This window comes from Dipodomys merriami, unplaced genomic scaffold (genome assembly GCF_024711535.1).
Source record: "Dipodomys merriami isolate MVZ:Mamm:240054 unplaced genomic scaffold, mDipMer1.0.p SCAF_3, whole genome shotgun sequence".
Classification (NCBI taxonomy): Eukaryota; Metazoa; Chordata; class Mammalia; order Rodentia; family Heteromyidae; genus Dipodomys; species Dipodomys merriami.
In genome coordinates, this window is record NW_027204492.1 from 67,950,326 (window position 1) to 67,964,759 (window position 14,434).

At 38.9% G+C, this 14,434-nt stretch overlaps 1 pseudogene; it reads left to right on the forward strand.

The window, feature by feature from the left end:
• Positions 1–1,670: 1,670 nt before the first annotated feature.
• Positions 1,671–14,434, forward strand: part of LOC138839841 (serine/threonine-protein kinase 31-like) — a 62,447-nt pseudogene continuing 49,683 nt past the window's right edge.

The window sequence follows — 14,434 nt, forward strand, 5'->3', positions numbered from 1 at the left end:
TCTAGGTCAGAATCCAATCCTTGCAAGTTACACGTGTAAACACCCTGGCTTCAGAGGTTGTTGCCATGCTCTGTGGGAGCATGCTTTGTGGGGAGGGAACTGTCTCAGCAACTCATACAGCTTAAGGATATTGAAACCCTTCTGGTGAAATTAGTTCATGGCACTCTTAGATTTCTTATATGAATGAGGAATGCGAGAACAAAAACACAATTCACAGGCTATAAAGAACTATAATATACAAGGGCATCATTCATTATTACCTTAAAAATTATTTTTCTTCAATGAGTTAAAAAAAGAAACAGTCAAGCCAGGCACTGATGGCTCCTGCCTGTAATCCAAGCTACTCAGCAGGCTGAGATCTCAGGATCACAGTTCAAAGCCAGCCTGAGCAGGAAAGTCTGTGAGACTTTTATCTCCAATTGACCACCCAAAAAGCTGGAAGTGGAGCTGTGGCTGAAGTGGTAGAGTGCAAGCCTTGAGCAAATAAAAGCTCAGGGGCAGCTCTGAAGCCTTGAATTTCAAGTCCCAGGAGTAGTGCACACAAAAAACTGTTACAGATGAGAAGTGAGACAACAAACCACAGACTTGGAGAAATTATGAATTCATGCAAGAAACTCAAAAGTCAGTAGTAAAAGACAAACTTTTAATGGGACAAGAGGTTTCCTTAATTATTTTTCATTGTTATTATAAAGGTGATATACAGAGGGGTTACAGTTATGTAACTTAGGAAACCAGTACATTTCTTTTTGAGCAATGTCACCCCTTTCCCTGCTCTCTCCCAGTTAAGGACAACAGATTTGAATAGACAGTTTTCAAAGAAGATAAAGGGATATCAAATAAGTATAAGGATGTTCAATTACATGTCCTTAGGAAAGTGCAAATTAAAATAACAAAAAAACTACTAAATACTTATTAGAATGACTCAAAAGAGCAAACAAACAATACCACTACTCAGCCTAAAGTGGCTCCTGCTTGTAATCCGAGCTAATCAGAAGGCTGAGATATGAGAATCCTGCAATATTATTCACTGATAAAAAAGAAATGAGCTGCAAAAGTACAAAAAAGATATGGAAGAACCACAAATGCATATCACTAAGTGAAAGAAACCAATCAGAATTGCAACTGTTCTGGAAAAGGCCAAACTGTGGAGTCAGTGAAAAGATTAGTGGTTCACAGGAGTAGGAGTTAGGAAAGACGAATAGGTAGAACACTGGGGACTTTTACAATACTCAAACTGTTCTGTAAGATTACCTATAGGTTAATCTGTTATTATACACTTGCCCAAACCACATACTGTGCAATAGCAAGAATGTAACCTACACTTGAGTAAATGTTCTCTGTGACTGTGACTGAGAAGAATCAGGGTAAGAAAGGATGGACTTTGTTCTTAGGAAAAGAGGAAGAGCATTGAGAATCAAACAACAGGTGATAGAGCCCGGTGCTTTTGGCTCATCTCATGCTTATAACCCTTGCTACTCAGGAGGTTAAGATATGAGGTTTGTTGTTCGAAGCCAGACTGGGCAGGAAAGTCAGTGAGACTCTTATTTCCAACTAGCCACCAAAAACTGGAAGTGGAGCTGTGGCTCAAAGTGGTAGCTCAATAGTTTGTGCAAAAATGCTTAGAAACAGTGCCCAGGCCCTGAGTTTAAGCTCCACAGCCAAAACCAACAATGATGGTGACAACAACAACAACAACACAGGTGAAAGAACAGTTGAAAAGGCTTAGACAAATGGAAAGCCTTATTCAGAAGGAAAAAGAATGCAGCACAAAACCTGGATCCAGCAGGAGAGGCCGGAAACTGAAGCCACAAGCACAAGGTAAGTCAGGCCATCCTTTCCAGAGAACAATCTGACAGTTCCCAAATCTTATATATAGTACAGAAATATGGTACAACACTGAACCCTCATGTCTGATAAGCCAGTACTTAGGGAATAAATCTATTTTTTCACTACTCATATCTCAGAGAGCTATGGCTGGGGACCATGTTAAGGCGAGGGGTGGGGCTATTATCTGTGATTGAGCTATTCTGGGTTCCTGAAATAAATTATAAATCAGGATTTCAGGAACCTCTTCCCCATCACCACCATAAGTGCTTGAGTGGGACACAGCCAAGAGAGGTATTCATGTAGGGAAATGTTTTGAGTTAGACCCCCTGAGAAGACTAGAGAAGTGGGGAGCTCAGGATTTGAAGAGGTTGATGGCTCTGAACACCTTGTAGGTTTGGTGGGGATATAAATTAGTGAAGACACTCTTCATTATAGAGGTTCATAAAAATATAATATCAAATGATCCTTTTATACCACTCTTGTGTGTTTATCTGAAGGAATGTAAGGCCAGAATACAATAGAGATACCTGAATGTTCATGTTTGTTTATTGCAGCACTATTCATAATAACCATCTAGCTATGGAATCAACTTAAATACAAACTGACAGATGAATGGATAAAGGAAATGTGGTTTATCCACACAAAGGAGTGCTATTCAGTCATAAAGAAGAATGGGGATCCTCATGATAAATGGAATAAGCCAAGCTCAGAAAGACAAATGCCTCATGTTTACTCTCATGTCTGGAATCTGGATCTAAAACCAGGAAGTGAACATTAAAGCATGATTATTTTGGGGTGAGAAAACCAGTGGGAGGTAGGAAGGAGAAGAAAGATGATGAGAGTGGGAGAATGTGATTTAAGTACGTTGTATGCAGGAATGAAAATATCACAATAAAACCCACTTAAGGAATTTTGCAAGGTTAAAAAAGAGAGAAGTTGGAGGCAGGAGAAATAAGAGAAAATACCAGTATAAATATGATTAAAGTATATTATTTACATATATGGAAATATCAAAATAAAATCCCTCACTTTGTACATTTAATATATGGTAATAAAAGACTTAGAAGTGATAGTATTGCAAAAAATACATAAAAGAATGAACCCTAATGAAAATTATGGACTTTAGAAGATAAGATTGTATCACTGCAAGCTCATTAACTATAACAAATGCACCATGAGTGTCTGGAATATTAATAGTGGCTGTGCATGTGTGAGGATGAGAGATACCTGGGAATGCTCTGTACCTTGTGAACCTAAAACTGTTCTAAAAAGAATTTTTACTGAAATAATGGACATTATCTAGCAGACATTAGGGAAAGATTCCTGTCTTTAGTAAAAGAGATAACTTGGCAAGGAAACCCCCATTATAGACTTCTTCCTCCTTGCTTTCCATATGGTATGGAAGAAATTGTTTCTTGGCGCTGCCACAACTCTTCTATGACCTAAGAGGAAGAACCATTGTAAAAATACTGATTTAGAGACCTGACATTATTAAGCTCCTGAATCAAAGCCACTAACCTTGTATTTGTTAGGAAACATTGTTAGTGTTTAAGGCAGTTTTAAATTGTACTTAGTGGATGTGAGGGCAATCTGGCTGCGACATCTGTCACCCCATTGATCGCCAGGGTTGATTCGGCTGATCAGGCTGGCTAGGCGGGTGTCCCCTTCCTCCCTCACCGCTCCATGTGCGTCCCTCCCTAAGCTGCTCAGGACCATCCCCAATAGAGGAGGACCGGTCTTCGGTCAAGGGCATACGAGTAGCTGCGCTCCCCTGCTAGAACCTACAAACAAGCTCTCAAATTGTACTTAGTATTTTTATGGTTAAAATAATTTTTATTGAAATGTTACAAAAATAAAATTATTTTTCATCTTCAGCTCATGGTTACCTTGGAATCTCGCAACTGCAAACAGTAGTCAGACTGCTTTACTGGGCTGTTGTGAAACATCCCACAAGCCTGCCTGGTGCTTGTGGTTTAGGTCAGTCATCTTAGCTACTTGAGTGTCAGAGTTCTGAACATTAAAATCTCAGTTTTAAGCCAGCTCAGGCATATACATCTGAGATACTTTTATCTGAAATTAACTAGGGAAAAGCTGGAAGTGGAGGAAGTGCATGCCAAATGGTAAAGCACCAGCCTTTAGCAAAAAAGCTAACTGATAGTGTCCTGTTCTGGAATTCAAGCTCCAAAACTGTCACAAACAGGTAACAAACAAACAAAAAACTCCCCACAAACCTATTTCATATTCGCTTAGATTCTGAGCACATGTTTCTAGATTCCAAGCAAGTGTGAATTGCTTCCTGTTCACTAAGCAAATTTCCCCACCAGGTGACAACTCCATCCAAATGGGTCAATCCACTTCTAGCCCCAGCTTTAATCATTTTTAACCCCAGGGTGTTGTTTTATAAGGCTTGATTCCCAAATCAACTTTTATCTCTTTTGTTGTTCTGGCTGATGTTCTTGGTTGCCAACAATAGCAACTTTTTGTAGTTAACATGAGATGAAAGATAATTTATGGACAGGATACTGGTAGCTCAAAGAATCAATGAAAAGGGTCCCTTTAGGATGCCTTGAATGCCTACCATTATTTTTGTCGTTTTTAATTCTAAATTGTTTCCTGTTTCTTTGCTATCATTTCATTCTTAAGATTCTAGATAAGAACACCCAATCACCCAAGTCTTTCTACTTTGTGAAGTTCTTATAATGATAGATTCTATAAACATTGGAAGCAGACTTCAAGGCTGAGCAGCACCCTTCAAAAGGTAAAATAAAGACAAATACCAAGTATTTCTTGTCACTTTCCTTGCTCTCTCTCAAGATTCTCATATTTTTTTCTTTTAATGGTGCCCCTAGATGGTGGTCTCCTGGAGTGATGCTCATGTTTCAAATGTATTCTTCCTTTTTCTCATCTGAATTCTTATTCCTTCAGGGCACTGATCTCTGCTTTTGGATTACTAATTCACAGTTTAGAATTAATGAGTTTTAACAGCTGAAAGCATGATCTGACTCAGAAATATTTTCCCTTTAGAAAAATAAAGCTTGCTGTGATGATGCAATCACCTAAGGGAAAGGAACCCTAAAAATGAAAGGCAGTGACATGAAAAGTTTGCTTATTTCCTATTGCCTCATCCCCCTCTCATTGCTCTCTTGCCAAGCCCAAGAATAGGAGATGAGTATCTGGAATATCAAAGTAAGAGCTGAGATAAAGCAAGAGTGGTATGAAATTCTGAGGATGATTGTGTGGGGCTGAAACTGCTGACCATAAAGAAGTTCAGTCCAGGCTGGGCACTGGTGGTTCATGCCTATAATCCTAGCTACTTAAGAGACTGAGATCTGAGAGCCCCAATTTAAAACTAGTTCAGGAAGAAAAGTTTATAAGACTTTTATTTCCAATTTGCTACCAAAAAGCCAGAAGTGAAGGTGTGGCTCCCAGTCTTGTGCAAAAAAAACTAAGTGACAGTGCTCAGGCCCCGAGTTCAAGCCCCAGGACAAGCACACACACACACACACACACACACACACACACACACACACACACACACACACACACACACACACACACACACACACACACACACACCACACACACACACACACAAATAAGTTTAGTTCGTATGATTTGATTTGGTTTCAGGCAGAGTGATAAATTTGAGGAACTCCAGCTCCAAGATGGCTCTGAACATTTTAAGATAGTTGCCACATCTCTCTTTTGTTTATTTTTGGGGTTGCTTGCCTACAAGATATTAAGCCCTATCAGAAGATTCTTAACAAGTCCAATAGGGACACCAACCACATCCCCAGAGTTCTCTGCTACAGAAAGTATACTGGGTCTGCCATTTGTTTTGTTGTTGTGCTCCCATTCAATTGTGAGGCAGAAGTCAGATGCCTGGTTTCATGGAGCAAGGAAGAATGACTTCTTTCAAAGTGGATGAAACCTAGGGAGGTATCTTGGCCTGGAAGAAAGGAGTGAGACATTGCTAGATCAAAAGTGATTCTTCCTGACTACAACAATATCTAGTGTTCCTGTTTTCTGAGATTCAACATCACATATAATCTGTAGCTTATCATTTATCTGTTAGTCTATAGTATTGTGTGTTCTCTATGAATTTTCTGTAGCATGGTAGACCTGCAGTGGTTTCCCACCCCACACTAACTACTGATTTTAGTTAGGGTTGCATTTGCCTTGTAATTAAGAGAAACTCTACTATAGTAGTTTAGATAAATAAGAGTGTTTCTCACACAGCAAGGTATGTGCAGTGATTACTAATCATTCATTGATTTCAGGACTGACATCATTGACATATCTTTGGCATTTTGCTCATGGACACAAAAATTGTTACTGATGCTCTAGCTATCATAACTCCATTTAAAAAAATAGGAGGAGAGGGATATGTTTAGCCATGTAACTATTTAAATCAGGAAGTACACAGATTTCCCAGAATCCCTAACTTCCTTTCCCTTAGGTCTCTCTGGCAAGAATTATATAGTATCTCTAGGGGCACAAAGCCTTAAAAAGCTTTCGAACAACCTCTAGGGAAAAAAAGGTGGACAAATGAGCATGTATTCTTTGTGTTTGCCATAGTTGACCTTTCTTTAGCCCAACTTCCAAACATTTTGTCTCCTTATTTCCATCTTTTAGAGATGGAGTATAGGAAATGCCATTAATTTTCTTAAACCTTCTTCTCTCAGCTTGTTTCTAATAACTAATGTAAGGATCTGCTTATTACATACACCATAAAACATAATTGACTGGAATTGTCTTTTTGCACTCAGTAGTTGTTATCTGCCCCTACATGAATGCCAGGCCAAAAGCTTTCCTGATGCTTCAGTGTTCTAAATACTAATGTTATTACTAGCAAACAAGCCAATCAACCACTGTTTTTGCTTTATGTTTAGATCACTCCTCACATGTTTTTATTCCTTTTGGTTTCCATCTTGAGACCAAAACCGATATTTAACTCTGAGAACAAGTGATGATTACATGTCTAGTAGTTTTTTCTACTTTTGCTTTACCATAGAAAAATGTAGGAGGTATGGGTGATGGGTCCATTTCTTTTTTCTTTTATTTGTGCCAAATTTGTGGCTTGAACTCAGGAACAAAGCTTTTTCATTGAAGGCTGGTGCTCTACCGTTTGAGCCAGAGCTCTACTTCTGCCTTTCCAGTGGTTAATTGGAGATAAGAAGCTCACAGACTTTCTTGCCCAAGCTGGCTTTGAACTGTGATCCTTAGATCTCAGCCTCCTCAGTAGCTGGTATTACAGGTATGTGTGAGCCATCGGGGCTTGGCAAATTTGTTCATTTCTAAAATACATTTATATCCAGCCATGCCTTAATCTCCAGCACTGTGGCAATTATTTATCACTTTTAATCATTATTTGTCATTATTTAACACTACAAAAACCTCCTACCTTTTTTCTTTCAATTTTTATATTTCTTGTCACCATTTCATAGCAATGAAAGTCATATTAAATTTTAGATTAGATCATGTTGACTGCCTGCTTGAAATACTCCAATGGTTTTTCTTGAAATTTATATTCATGGCTCACAAGACTCTGCATGATCTGGTTTATATCAGTCTTTACAACTTCATCTTCCACCTCTCTTCACCTAACTGCAGTCTCATTTCTGTCCTTGGGATTTGCATTATCTGTTTATTCAGCCATATGACTGTTCCTCTGAACCTTTCAGGTGTCAGCTGTTATACCACCTGCACAGATACCTTTTATCTATATTGGTTGTCTTAGTCTTCATTAAGAAAATATCACAAATCAAATGATGATAGAAATTTATATCTCTTAGTTCTAGAGACTATGATGTATAAGATCACAGTGCCTGTAATATTTGTTTTTGGTGAAGACTTCCTGACTTGTAGGTGACTATATTGCCATTACTATTTCTCTGAACGTGCATGGACAGAGCCAGAGCAAGCTCCCTGGTATCTCTTCTTAGAGGACACTATGTCCATCAAAACAGGGTTTTCTCCTCTTGATCTCATCTAACCCTAATTATCTCCCAGATGCCCTGTTTCCAAATGCCATCACATCAGGATTAGAGCTTCAATCTTTGCATGGGGCACAAACCTTCAGTCCACAACATTATTTGATATAGCTCTGGACCACCAGTCTACTCTTTATCATGTTACCAAATTTCATGTTGCTTGTATTATTTTGTATCACTTCTGGCAGAATCTGCCTCCTACTATTGTTTACTTGTTTGTTATCTGTTTATTTCCATCAGAAAGTAAGTTCTGTTAGAGTAAGGTACAAGTATATTTTCGTTGATCACAGATATATTCCCATTGCAGAGAACAGTGCCTGTCATGGCTTAGTAAATTTTTCTTTAATGAATTCACTGATTCTGAGCCTTAAATCCCTTTATTATATGTGTTCTGTTACAGACATCCTAACTCCAGTAAATGGGACCATGTATGGTTCAGGGTAGTATTTTGTGTTTTTTGGATTTACTGACACAACGTGTTTTAGAAGCTCTAACACTCTTTGTAGCGTTCTCCAGGCACTTATCCAACTTCTATTATGGTTATGTGTAAATTTATCCTGTCCAAGGTGAAGACTGGCCCTATTCTTATTATGCACCTCAATGAATACTGCGGTCAGTACCAATAAGTAGATTCACCCATTTTTTTCCCCGGGGAATTTAACATGTTTGCAAATCCAAGAAGCTGGTAACATTCTTTGGAGAGAAGAATCAGTTGCTTCCTAGAATGAGGGATATTTAATTTCCATTGTTTTATTTATTTGTTCATTTTATGATTATTTTTTACATTTAGTAAGAAGACTATTTTATTAAATTACACATGTAATTCAGTTGTATTGGACACAAATACCTTTCATTTTATTATGCTTATGTAGTCGTATAAGGTGGTTTCAATTCAACATGTTAGTTTGTGAGCAAAATTCATCTTGATCCATGTCTCCTTTCTGTCATTTACTCCCATTTCTACTTAGATCAGAAGGAAGAAGGAGGCACCTTCATTACTAGACATAAGAGCATAGCATAAGCAAAGGCCTGGAGGTATATAGCCTATTTTTATTTACTGGGGAATTACAGTTACCAAGTCACAGTAGCAACCCTGCCATTCAGAATTTTATTGACATCTTTTTTTTTTCTATGCTAGACTTGGGGATTGAATGCAGGACATGGACACTCTCCTTAAGCTTTGTGCAAAAGGCTAGCATACTACCCCTTGAACCACATCTGTATTTTAGTTTTTGGTAGTTAATTGAAGATAAGAGTCTCATAAACTTTTTTCCCAGGTTACCTTGGAAGATCTTAGCCTCCTATGTAGCTAAAACTACTGGTGCCTGGCTTCATTGACATCTGCCACTACAGAGCTGCTTCAATGGCTATTCCGTTGAGTGTTCCCTTATTGCCAGAAACCAATCACTGAGTTGGAAAAAGGAAAGTTTGTTCCATGTTGATTTATAGGGTCCTTGTTTTTCTCTCATCTTTGTGACAAGATTTGTAACTTTGAAGCTTCACACACGAAAGAGCAATTCTGAATCATATGGTTATCTCAGCTTTGCAGCTCAGTTCAAGATTAGCAGGTGGCAGGAGCAGAATGACTCATAAATGTCATCTTCAGTGGCGTTCACTCTCTGAAACCCCCTCCAATTTGCACCAAGTTCACCCTGCTTCTCTCTTACAATGGATCTCTTATTCCATCATACATTCTGGAAGGTCTCCAGGTTCTTTACGTAGCAAACACCCAGAGTTCTTCACCAATACTAAGTGCAGGAGAAAGGAGAGCGCTTATTTCCCTAATGGTGCAGGCTGTCTTCCCTGTGGCTTTGGACACTGAAGCTTATGCTAATTTTCATGGCTAAGTTAAGCTTACTTATGTTACAGGCTGTTAAATACATCCACTTTCCTGGCAACCTTCATTTGTTGTGTGAGCATTAAGCAAACTATTTTTGTTAAAAGTTTTCAGTGTCAACCTTCTAAATTCACATGCTAATGTAAGCGTATACATGTACACACATATATGCACACACACCCTTCTCTCTCATTCCTTTCTGAATTACATTTTCTCTCAGATGCCTAACATGATGCTCATGATTAAAATGCATGCTGTGACAACTGCAGCCTTTGTATTTCTCTCAGCCCTGAAGGTCTAGCCACTCTTTTGTTTCTTCCATGAAGGAGAGGCCAGGATCATCAGCTTGTGATGCCTCTGGACCTGAGAAAAACAAGCCAGTTGAATCATTATTTTATGTGTCTTTGCCACATGCAAAGCACAGCTTTGGGCCCTTCCAGTGCTGAGAGGAGGGCAACAAACTGTTTAAGAATGCAATTCCTAGCTGGGTACCTGTGGCTCACACCTGCAATTCTAACTACCTCAGGAGGCTTAAATCTGAGGATACTGGTTCAAGCCACTTCAGGTAGGAAAGTGTATGAAAGTCTTATCTCCAATTAACCAGCAAAAAACAAAAATAGAAGTGTGGCTCAAGTGGCAGAGGTCCAGCTTTGCTCCAAAAGCCAAGCAAGAGTGTGAGGTAATGAGTTCAAGCCCTAGTTCTGGAACAACAACAACCCAAACCCCACAAAAACATGGAAAATGTCAGTCATATCTCCAGGGATAAATGTAAAGTCCTTTGAAGCTCCATGAAGATGTAGGAAAAGACCACAAATCATTGTGAATCAGCATAAATTTCAGATAGAAGGTTTTACATAAGCATTACATTTTTATGGGTAGTTTAAGTTATAGGTGATATATTCACATGGTTTAAAATTCTAAAGCTGTAACAAGGTAAACAGTAAAAATCCAAAATATGTCAGGCACTGGTGGCTCACACCTGTAATCCTAAGGTATTGACATCTGAACATCACAGTTGGAAGTCAGCTTGTGCAAAAACTTCTGTAAAACTCTTCTCTCCAATTAAATACCAAAAAAAGCTGGAAGTGGAGCTGTCGCTCAAGTGATAGAGTGCTAGCCTCACACACAAAAGCTCAGGGACAGCGTCTAAGAACTGAGTTCAAGCACCAGGACTGACCGCTCCAATCCAATATAATAAAATTATACAAGCAATTAGCATATGTATTCTATCCCTTTTGCTTAATATAAAAGACAGTACTCCTACTATGCAAACTGTTCCAAACTATTTTTCCTTCCTTTTTGACATAGCTTGGAGATTGTATCCTTAAGTCACATGTGTTTCTTTTTCTGTGGTCCATTGAATGAGATTTTATTCCACAGTATCTAATCTAATGGTAGTACTGATAAAAAGCACTGGTTTGGGAATCATGAAACCTTTCTGAGCACTAGTGTGTAAGTGAGCAATGAAAATGTTGCAGTAAATTTCCTCTAAGGAGCTTTAGCTGCTGAAATAGAGTGAAAGCGTAGGAGGAGGTATGGAGGCAATCATCTGAGGCAAACAGAACAACAGGTGAAGAAAATCTTACAGGAGAAAATGTACAAGACTTTCAATGCCAAACATGGCCAATGTGGTAGAAAGGCTGAAGCCTATTACCCTGCTGGTTTGGTATCATTACTGGCAAAATGTTTGGATACATACGTAGGGATTGTCAATGATGTGAGTACAACCCATACATCCATGTACTTGGAGAATAGTCCAATTAAAAGAAGCCTCAGATGTACCCCAGGCTAATCTCAAGTTTGTGATCCCTTTGCCTCCCCCTCCTCCTCCTCATAGATGACTCGCATGCACCTCCATGACAGTCATAATATTCAATGTATATATGTGAAAATGGAACTAGTAAAATTGAGTCAATGGGTGGGTTTGAGAGAAATGGGGGAGAATGATGGAAGAGATGACATTAATTCAGATGTATTGTACTCATAACCTGACATGTTGAATTGAAATATCTTTGTAAAATTACTTAAAGAAAATAAAACAGTGTGGAAAAATGGTTAAAAAATTAGGAAATATTCTCATGACTTTGCTCATGTAACTGTAACCCCTCTGTACAGTATTTTTACAATAAAAACATATAAAAATTAAACTCATTAATTTTTTTTCTGTCAGTGCTGGAGCTTGAACTCAAGGCCTGAGTACTGATCCTCTGCTTTTTTGCTCTAGGCGAGTGGTCTATGACAGGAGCTACAGCTATACTTCTGGCTTTTTGATGGTTAATTAGTCATAAGAATCTCATGGTCTTTCATGCCCTTGCAGCCTTTGAACTATGATCCTCAGATATTTCAGCCTTTGGAATAGGTAGGATTATAAGCATGAGCCACTGCCAACTGATGTCTCTCCGTTTTGTTTTGTGCCTTGAACTCAAGGATTGGGTGCTGTCCCTAGCTTCTTTTGCTCAAGGTAAGTGCTCTACCACTTGATCCAGAGCTCCACTTCTGGCTTCTTTTTTTGTTTGGGTATTTAATTGGAGATAAGAGGAGGCAACAATGCTGGATAAGAAATGTACTCATGCCAGGTGCTGATGGCTCACGCTTGTAATCCTAGCTACTCAGGAGGCTGAGATACGAGGATCAATGTTCAAAGCCAGCCTAGGCAGGAAAGTCTGAGAGACTCTTATCTCCAATAAACCACTAGAAAACTGGAAGTGGTGCTGTGGCTCAAGCAGTAGAGCACTCACCTTGAGCTGAAGAGCTGAGGGATAGCGCCCAATCTCAGAGTTCAAGCCCCACAACTGACAAAAGAAAGAAAGAAAGAAAGGATGAAAGAGAGAAAGGAAGAAAAAAAGAAAGAGAGAAAGAAAGAAATGTATTCATTACCTTGCTCATGTAACTATAAACCCTCTGTATAGTATTTTCTCTTTTTTTTGTACAGTATTTTCACAATAAAAAACTTTTAAAAAAAGATAAGATTCTTATAGTCTTTCTTGCCTAGATTGGCTTCAAACTGCAATCCTCAGATTTCATACTCCTAAGTAGCTAAGGTTATAGGCATGAGCCAGTGGTGCCCAGATCTCCTAGATCTATTTTTAAGGAATGCTGAAAGTGAATTTTACAACTTCAGTGCGGGGAGGGGGAGTAGCTGTGGAGGTGGGGAGGAAAGGGATGGTAGGGGGAAACAAAGGAGGAGGCAACAATGCTCAATAGGAACTGTACTCATTATCTAGCTCATGTAACTATAACCACTCTGTATAACATTTTTACAATAAAAATGTACAAAAATAAATAAAAAAGAATGGTGCCTCAAAGACCAATGTACATCTAATATTCACATCTCCTCTGCAGTGCTGTGGCAATGGCATAAGCAGCCTTACCTCACACACCTGGGGTAATGATAAACTCACCACCTCACATGCCACTACTCATTGCTCCCTCTCAATTGCTATGAAGGTTTCCTTTGTGTTGAGCATGAGTATTTTGTTTGCTTATTCACTCAACAAGTTTCTTTCAAGCCTTTACTATAGAAGACGCTGTACATTACAATACTGTGATATATAGAGCTGTAAGAATGATTTTGAAGTACTTCTCATAGAGATTCATCTGACATTAAAAAATCCCCCTTCTCTCTTTAGTTAACCAAGGCCAAGCTAAAGTTTGGAATACCTTCTCCACTCTAATTTATATACCTATCAACAAGCAGCTTATCTCAACTCCAAGAATGGTCTGAGAGGTACAAAGGAGATACAAGGTATTACCATCAATGATGACAGCACTATTCTATGTATAAGATGTCATTAGTCTATGTTACATTTGGCTCACAGCATGCTTTGCAGCCAACTAAATTTCCAAGGCGTTTTTGCATGTTTTGTACATCTTGTACTTGCACTTGTGTGTTTGATTTTGTGTGTGTGTGTTTGAGAGAGAGAGAGAGAGAGAGAGAGAGAGAGAGAGAGAGAGAGAGACAGAGACAGAGACAGAGACAGAGACAGAGACAGAGACAGAGACAGAGAGACAGAGAGACAGAGAGACAGACAGAGAGACAGAGAGAGACAGAAAGAGAGACAGAGAGAGACAGAGAGAGACAGAGAGAGACAGAGAGAGACAGAGAGAGAGAGACAGAGAGAGAGTACTGAGGCTTGAACTCATGGCCTCAAACTCTCATAGCTTTTTTTGCTCAAGGCTATTGCTCTAGCACTTGAGCCACAGCTCTACGCTCATCTCCTAGCTGGTTAATTAAAGAGTCTTTTGGGTTTATCTGCCTGGACTGGCAACAAATCAGGTTTCTCAGATTTCAGCCTCCTGATGGCTAGGATTATACCCTTTGGTTTTTTCAGCAAGAATAAGGCTCAACTCTGCTGGGCTAGTACACAGTCAGCTTGATATTTATTTATTCAGTAGTTTGCTGCCACAAACTTTGTGTAATACTCTCGTGAAATTCAGAGGCCCAAACATCTTCATCATTTTTTTTAACTTACCAATGTAGGAACCCTATCAACAAAGAAAATGGAATTATTTTGGCATGGTTTGTTCTTAGTGAAACCATTCGAAAGTGAAACCATTCGAGTCTCTAATGATCATTGCTTTTCCAAGTACTCACAACCATCTGTTTAATAATCTGTTTTGGAAGTTTGCAGGCAATTGCCATAAGCTCACTGGGCTTTAGCTTCTGGTATTCTCATTTTCCCTCTTTGGAGAAGAGACACATTTGCTCAGCTTCAAACTTTTGGCACATCTCCCATCCTCTATGGTTTCTGAAAGATGATCAGTTGTACTACAATTG